The sequence below is a fragment of the Nyctereutes procyonoides genome, unplaced genomic scaffold (assembly GCF_905146905.1).
Source record: "Nyctereutes procyonoides isolate TBG_1078 unplaced genomic scaffold, NYPRO_anot_genome, whole genome shotgun sequence".
In the NCBI taxonomy this organism is placed as follows: Eukaryota; Metazoa; Chordata; class Mammalia; order Carnivora; family Canidae; genus Nyctereutes; species Nyctereutes procyonoides.
The window spans coordinates 3,722,722-3,731,919 of NW_026575132.1; the positions used below are offsets into that span (position 1 = coordinate 3,722,722).

A 9,198-nucleotide genomic window follows, 5' to 3' on the forward strand; every position below is an offset into this window, starting at 1 on the left:
TGTGTGCATGTGTGTGAAAAATAAAGCCAGATTGGACTGTAGCCAGTATTGTTTTGCAGAGGATGGCATAGATATTTAAGTAGACAACAAAATTTCCAAGGTTCTTCTTCTACTGACACTAGAAAAAAAGAAAGGATCACTAACATTCTAAAGACATTGTCAATCACTGCCAATTTCCCTTTTTTATAGAGTGGAGGTCTGAGTTATGGTCTTATTTTATGCGTGTATGGTTGTTTTGCAAAGCTATGCAAATTAAATCAGGATTTAATAATATAAGGATAGAAAGAATCCAGAAAGTGAAGTAGAAATGCAATTAATTTACTCTGCATAATAATACAAATGATAAACTTAAAAAAAAAAAAAAACACTGAATCTCCAGGGAGCCTGAAGTTAGGAAGAGTGAGCAAAGTCTTAAGCAAGTAAGGACACAAAGCAACATTGAAGCTTTGTGATCAGAAGCAGTGCATAGTAAGTGAAAGAATTTCAAGAACAGAGATAGATACTATTCTTATAATAGTATGGATCATTTTGGGTTTGGCTCATAAAAAAACCCAGATAGTGAGTGAAGCATATCACACACTCAAGTGTCTCATGGGAACGCTTTCAGAGAATCCAGGAAAAGTGGCTGGTTTCCATGTCTCAGGTCATGATAGAGGAGAAGAAAAAAGAGTGCAATAAGAGTAAAGTTGAAACAAGGACAGAGGTTGTAAAAATAGGAATTTTTTTTTTTGTAGGTTATAAGGATAATTGGATTGGAACTGTCCAAACAAAACTATCTCAGAAGATGGCAGAGGATATAAGGAAGTTGAGAGAGCATAGCCATATTTGCATCCAGAAATAACCATTCATGCAGATGTAACTTCTGACTACTGTATATTTGTATATTTGGCAGACTCTTATCTTTATTTGATCCCTACCATTTTTTGCTGGGATAAATTTAAATAGATATATTTAACTTTATATATGCATTTATATAAAGTAAAAATCTTATAAAATTTTATTATATATATTTAAATTTATAAATATATATAATGTATAATTTATCCACTTAACTTTATCCCAGAAATACATATATAATATACGCCATATTGTAGTTTGCATATATATTCACTATATATAATATGTTATACATACTATGTATTATATACCATATACGTATTCACACATGCACACACTTATATACACATTGTAGGGGGCAGAAAAACAGACCAAATGTTTGCTTTCATATCTTAGCTAATTTAAATTTATATTGGAAACTAGCCAAAAACTCATGTTTCAAGGCCAATGATCAAATGATGATTAAGTAAGGTCTGAACTGACATTAGGTTCAAGAATCTGTGCTATAAGAATAAGTCAGGTTTCAAGAAACATTAGAAAATAATCCTTCTTTATAATAGAGACAAAGGCCCAACTAGTCATACTTGCATAGCTATTTTCATTATTATTTTTTAAATATCATTTTTGTTTAAATGGATAGTACATCTACTCTTTCTCCAGTATGTAATTGTGTCATTAACAAATAATCATATTGGCTCATGCTTTTCGATTTCTTGGTCTCTCAAGAGTTAAAGCAATTTTTATTCTGAGACTTAGATTTATGTATGTAACTTAAGATACTAGGTGGTTCGCAATTATTTTACCCTTCAGAGAATGAGTTTAAAGAAGTTTCTGAATATGGTATTTTTATTATTATCACTAATAGATTAAAATGTTTATCATTTATTTGTGCACATTGTGCTAAATACCATGTCAGAAAATTTATGTTATTTTTATTCTTTTCCACAAATATTTTCCAAGAATCAGAATTCTGACTCCAAATTCCTACTTATTCCTTTTACGTGTTTTTTTAAATTAGCTTTTAGATATCCATCAACCATTTATATTGTATTTCCACTTATTTACTGGTTTTGTTATATAATTATCTGATATTAAATAATCCAATTGGTAGAAAAGTAGATGACAGATGTCAATAAAATGTACTTGTAATTATGTTAAATTGACTTTTTTTAATGTTCAAAGCTCATTCTGTGAAAATAATTATTTTGTGTTACATTTATAATTCACTACTTGCAATCACTTGACAATACAGTTTTAATCTCCTAATTTACTTAAAATTAAGGTTTATATTCACTAATTATAAATAAATCTAAGTCCCAAAACTTTATAATAAGTTTGATGCCATCCTACAATGTTTCCAAAGGGCTTTCCTATTAAAGAAAGGCTATAAAGATACCAACTATTACAAGTATTATCTATATCAACCAAAGCATTTGCCTCAAAATCATTAAGTATTATTAATGCATATTTTAAAATTAATTTTAAAACCTTTATATACATCTCGGTTTATTCTACTTGTGTGTAATAACTCTCTGGCGTCTCTGTTGCACAACTATAGGCTGTAGCATATGTGTAGTACTCTCCAGCCTTGAAAATATATTAATTTGTTGTAAAATACATCTTAATTCAATAGGATATACTGTATGATCTGTGGCCAATTATTAAAAGATATCGTTGATTTTGGAGTATTTGAGCACCGAAATAATATAGCATTTATCTATTCTGTACAACACTATACTATTAAATATAAGAAAGTTTTATCATTGGAACAATATAGCATGTATCTGTTCCCTTCCATACTCTACTTTTATTAGAACAGTTTTTTTGTACAGAAACCTGGAGGCAATAAAAGAGCGTCATACCTACGAAATAGCCAGGTATATTGAGTTAATATTCTTCATCTTCTATTATTTGAACAAATTGCTCTAAAAACAAGTTTGAAAATTAGATGAGAATAAATACTATATATTTAGTGTAATATCAAGTTATTGGGAACTGGCATAATGGTCTTATAAGCAGCATCATATGGAGTTTCGTTCATAAAGGAAAATGAAGAAAAATCCAAAAACAATGAGACAGACGGCAAATATATCTGAGAGATGGAGTGAGCTGAGGGACTCAGAGGGGCGAAGCAGCAGTACCGTTTCATAAGGTGGTTTGAAAAGCTAGATGTGGAACACACACTGTAATCTCTAAAGTATCCTAAATTACTTGTAATTACATGATGGCATTCAAAATGCACCAGTTTATTCATAGAATTAATGGAAGACAATAGTATTTTTTAAAGAAAATTTGGATGAAATATTTTGTCCAAATTTGAGTATTTCTGTGATAGCTTATGCCCATAGAAATGTTTTACTTTTTTTCTAAAATAAAATCAGTCTTTCTTTGTGCTTAAAATAATAGGTAGTTGTACAGTTTTGTTTGTAATACAAATTAATTTCTCTTACTTTAGGGAAAGAAGACATGTAAGTAGAAAGTAGAAAAGTTTGTCCATGAGTTTTGGAACTTCTGCTTAAAGCTCTTCCCCCTTTTGTGAGTGGCGTGCCTATAACTCTTAATATCAAATAGTGATATTAGTGTCACTCAGAATTGAGAGCTGATAGGAGGCCTTTCTGAGGTGACACGAAACCACAGCAATAGTTTGCACAACACTTGTTACAGCCACAGTTAGAAAGACTTTGAGACCTTCTGAAAATGGTTTAAAGATCAGAAAATTCCAATTTGGAGTAAGCTCTGATGTTGAATCCATATATGACTGAAACAAAGTGGGTCTTGTATCAATGACATCAAATTTACAAATAAAAAATTAAATGGCACATACGTGTTGAACATTTACATAAGTAATTCAGATTTGAATCCTCCAGTCAAGAGCTTCAAATTTACATTGGCATGGTACTTACTATATGAAGTTGTTTTACCCCCCAAATATTATTGTCCTGAGTTTCAGGAACATTGTGTATTGGCTAGAGTTGATGGGCAGTTTTTGGTAATTCCTCTTTCACCCATGGAGTCATTTAGAAATCTATTCTGTCCTGATATTTAAGAAGGGGAATATGTAAAGATGTTCCCTGTGTTAGAAATAAACTCACAGACAGCTGAAATCTGATCCAGACCTCTCCTGTAATTCAAAGTCTCCAACAGCCTCCACATGTAGTAATACAATTGCAAATTAGGATAAACTGGCTTCTTTTCAGTGAGACATTTTATAGCAATGGTCAGCTGAATTGAAAAAAAGAAAAAGAAAAAACTCTTTTGAAATTACTGTCTTAATTTATTCTTTTCTATCAATTCAATCTCCTATTTGTCCTAGAAGATATTATCTCTCTTTCAGAGAAGGGCATTTTCCTTCTCTCACTGTAATCTGACTTTTAATACATTTGAAAGCAATCTGCCTTTGGAAGGAATATATATGTGCATAGAGAGATAGAGACAGAGAAAGAGAGAGACGTTAGGGATGCTAAGAGCTAAAAGAAGCCTGACACTTTGAATTAGTAGCTACAGCAACAACTTTGTTACTTTCTAAAGTCCTGGTATTTGTGGTGGAATAGAGTTCGCTTGCTGCAAAATAAGACAAAATAAAAAGAAAACAGATTTTAAATTATTTTAAAACGCTATTATGGGGATCCCTGTGTGGCGCACCGATTTGGCGCCTGCCTTTGGCCCAGGGCGCGATCCTGGAGACCCAGGATCGAATCCCACGTCGGGCTCCCGGTGCATGGAGCCTGCTTCTCCCTCTGCCTGTGTCTCTGCCTCTCTCTCTCTCTGTGTGACTATCATAAATAAAATTAAAAAAAATTAAAAAAAAATAAAACGCTATTATGTGCATAAACATGTTTAAAAATGTTTATGTGCAAAAGTTTGAACGCAGTATGTGTTTATTTATGGAATGTATTTTCACTTTACAAAGGGAATCTTCACACAGTAAAGGCCTTCTCATATGCTTCCTCTGAATAGTAAATTTTCCAGTTTATTTAAAATATACATATAGATGTATATGTGTTTGCATTGGTAGATGGGTGCATAGGGATATAGAAAAACAAGTATTTTTAAAGGATATGTGAAATGAGCCGGAAAATTTTCTAGACATAGTGTTACACATGTGCGTCAACATTTGCTCACTACCTTATAATCACATCCAGTCATCAATGCTAATTCTCAGAACAAAGTGGTGAACAAAACAATGACCATTCTCTTGATTGGTTTACAGTCTGATGCAAGAAAGATTCACATCTGCGTATCATTTCAATGCCGAACCCTGCCAATATGTATCCAGAAAACAAATTAAGCCAGGAAGGAAAGGATTGTTTCTGGCAATATTTAAACTTATTGAGTTTAAATATTGGAGGTGGAGTAGACGACTATATAACTGTTCTAGTTTGGAAATGTTGTTACAAATGAATATTGTAACCTATAACAATTTTTCTTTATGTTTTCTATTGTATTATGCTGATTCTACTTTGCCGTAGGCTAGTTTGAGCGGCTAGTTGTTCTTTATAGTAGAATACTTTAAAATAATAGTAGAGGGAAATGGAAATCATGAGAGAAAACTAGGTAACAACATTAATTTGTCAGATTGTGCAGTTGGGGTCATGAACTAGGGCGTCAGCTGCTCATACACTGGACATAGAAAGTGACAAAAATTCTTATTCTGACATAAGAATGACTGCACTCATATCAACTACAAAAATTATACTTTTAAGCCTATCAGCAAGCTACATATCTTAAACTGATGAAGTGCTCCTAGGAGAGAAGAGCCCTCAGGACTCCTTTTACCCCAGGCAGAGAGCAGCAGGGGAAGGGAAAGAGAGGGTAGAGAGAGGCAAGAAAATAACACATTTCCACCAAAGCTTCAGAGGGTAGGAAAACAGAGACCCTCCGGGCATTCCAGGGCTCACCTTGAGCTGGAGGCAGCAGCCTGGGGGAGAGAGGAGAGCAGAGGGAGATGCAGGGTGTTTCAGTGAGCACCGGGTAGGAGTGGCCTGTGGCTGGGCCTGGAGACAAATTGCCAGGACCTACCTCACCCCAGACTGACGGACAACCACTGAAGCCTGCTAAAATCTGAGGGCAAGGTGGGAAAACTGAGAGAAAATCTCCTTGGAAGTCACGTCCTGTAATAAGGAGAGTCGTAGGAGCACAGAAGCCCTCCCAGAGGCACAGGTGTATAGGATATATAAAGGGTAGAAGCAGGGCAGGAGAATAATATTTGGTTCAAGGATAACAATCTCTGAGGGAGGATATAGAGAAAGGTTATTCGTATAAGTTGCTATATGAGAATCTAAACAGCATTGCATCTAGAAAAACATACTATTTTCATATTAAGGTGCTATTAGTAAAATAACATTCTAAATTGCAAAAAAGCAAACAAGTATCTGCAATGTACATCCATATAGACACATTTTATTACATCTATGCTATGAAATAGTTTGTGCTTTTAAAAGGGAATTAAGAAGTTCTGTATGTTTGACCTGGACAACCTCCCACGATAGGTTATTGCCAAAGCTAGAGAGGATTGTGGGCATCTCCTACCAATTCTGCATTCAGTGGACTTACCTTGAAAGCTCACAATCAACTATTATAGGACTATTTATACCAGAAAAACCAATAACCATTATAAGTAGCTATCAAACACCCCCACCACCCAGCTGGGGGGTGGTCAGTGATTATTATGGCATATTATCTATGAAACAAGATTACATTTTTGTTAAACACTGCAAAACATTTTATATTCTTCTATTTAGTTTAACGGACAAAAACAAAAAGACTGAGGAGGGCAAGACAAGAGTGATGGCATCCGATGTTGTGTTGGAAAATACTGCATATTTTCTGGATAGATTATTCAGATAGACAATTCAGTCTTATTTAATTATAAGACTGGGAACACTTTTTTATTTTGTAATTTGAGCAAGAATTTTAAATGTTCATCTATTTATTTATTTATTTATTTATTTATTTATTTATTTATTTTTGAAGGGGCATTTATTCAGCATCATGATCAGACTATTACATTTAGCAATCAACAACATGGGTGCAAAAAAAAAATCTACATTAAAACCCTTTGTTGGGCTGCTTTACACTTTCCACAGAACAGAAACTAAAATAACCTGTTATACAATTAGTCACAAATACAGTCGTCGAGTTTTTTGCGCATACACATGAATATTGTCTAAAACATGTCTTCTTTGTAGCAGCGAGGCCCCGCCACCACTGTGCTTGGCTGAGTTCACAAATCTGTTGTAACCTGTAGCTTCCCTGTCACCTCTCTGGCTCTCCTCTCCTGCTAAGCTTTGTTTCCTGGCAGTAATAAAAACTTTCCGTCACTGCCATAGCTGCTGCTGCTGCTGGAACCATAGCCACCTTGGTTTTGTGGTTTGGCAAAGTATTGGCCTCCACCACCATAGGGGTCAGAGCTCCTGCCTCCAAAATTTCCTCCTTTCATGGGTCCAAAATTTGAGGATTGATTGTTGTAATTGCCAAAATCATAACAGCTTCCTCCACCCCCCAAGTGGCTTCCATCATCACTAAATCCCTTCTAGACATCCCCACTGCCACCATACCCACCACCGCCTCCACTGCCACTGAAGCCACCTCAACCACTGAAGTTCCCCCCATGACCAAAGTTGTCATCTCCACCGGAACCACCTCCACGACAACCACCAAAATTCCCAGAACCACTTTGGCCTCTTTGGCTGGACAAAGCACTAGCCATCTCTAGCTTAGATAGGGTTTTCCTTCCTTCACAGTTGAGGCCAGTTACAGGATGGTATTTTTGAATGACAGTCTTGTCTACAGAGTCGTGGTCGTCAAAGGTCACAAAAGCAAAACCTCTCTTTTTGCCACTGCCTTGGTCAGTCATGATCTCAATCACTTCAATCTTCCCATACTGTTCAAGATAATCTCTTAGATGATGTTCTTCAGTGTCTTCTTTAATGCCACCAACAAAAATCTTTTACAGTTAAGCAGGCACCAGGGCTTTGAGAATCTTCTCTTGAGACAGGCCTCTCTGATTCCACAACTCTCCCATCCGCCTTTTGTGGCCTTACATCCGTGGTTGCATCCACCTCCTCCAGGGTGGCCTACATGATGAACCCAAAGCCTCCGGAGCGCTTGGTGTTTGGATCTCTCATTAGCACAGTCCATAAGCGGTCCCCATTGCTCAGAATGGCTCCTCAGACTTCCATCAGCTGTTTCAAAGCTCAAACCTCCAATGAAGAACTTCTGCAGCTGTTCAGGCTCTTTGGGAGACGCTGACTTAGACGTGACAATGGTGGGAGGGGACACTTCAACGATGCTTACTTGGAGGCATCCAGGGGCAGAAAGGAGTAATCTAACAAACATATCTCTTAAATGTTCTTTTAAATGTGACATTTGTATACTTCAAAATACTCTATTAATTTCTAACTTACAGTTCTATAATTATATACATATATACTTTAAACATTTATTAAGTGTGATCAGTACAATAACCATATAGTGACCCACTAGTCTCTATCAATGACTTGCATCTCTACACTATTCTTTATTCCATCCTCCTCCAGTGCAATAGGTACTGTTCAGAGTTTTAATTATGTATATGTGATTTTTTAAATGTTCTTATTGTAATTCCAGTTAGTTAACAGACAGTATTATATTAATTTCAGGTGTAAGACACAGTGATTCAACGCTTCTGAACATCACCCAGTGCTCATCGCATGTGCCCTCCTTAGTTCCCATCACCTGTTTAACTCATCCCCCGCCCTCCTCTGCTCCAGTAGCCACCAGTTTGTTCTCTAGGTTATGAATCTGTTTCTTCATTCTGTTTTCTTGATTGCCAAAGGAGCTGAGCATCTTTTTAAAAGCAGGTGGCCGGGATCCCTGGGTGGCGCAGCGGTTTGGCGCCTGCCTTTGGCCCGGGGCGTGATCCTGGAGACCTGGGATGGAGTCCCACGTTGGGCTCCCGGTGCATGGAGCCTGCTTCTCCCTCTGCCTGTGTCTCTGCCTCTCTGTCTCTCTCTGTGTGACTATCATGAATAAATAGAATTTAAAAAATAATAATAAAATAAAATAAAATAAAAGCAGGTGGCCATATGTACCTCTTCCATTGTAAAGTGTCTTTCTCAATTTTCCCATTTTAATTTGATTTTTGTCTTAATGATCTGTAAGAGTTCTTTCATATTTTGTACTAAAACTTTGTCAACTCCATTAAAACTTTCATCTCTAATTTACAAAACATATTTATATTTTCTATTTTTACAATCTTTGTTTCTAATGTCTTTGCTTAAATAGAGTTCTTAATTTTAATGTAGCAAAATTTATTCACACATTTTAGTAAGGTCAGCATTTTTTTAATCTCATGTAGGGAATCTTTGCTTGTCACAATGT

At 35.7% G+C, this 9,198-nt stretch overlaps 1 pseudogene; it reads right to left on the bottom strand.

The window, feature by feature from the left end:
- Positions 1-7,117: 7,117 nt before the first annotated feature.
- On the bottom strand, positions 7,118-8,205 carry LOC129522672 (heterogeneous nuclear ribonucleoprotein A1-like; annotated as a pseudogene).
- Between the last annotated feature and the right edge of the window lie 993 nt (positions 8,206-9,198).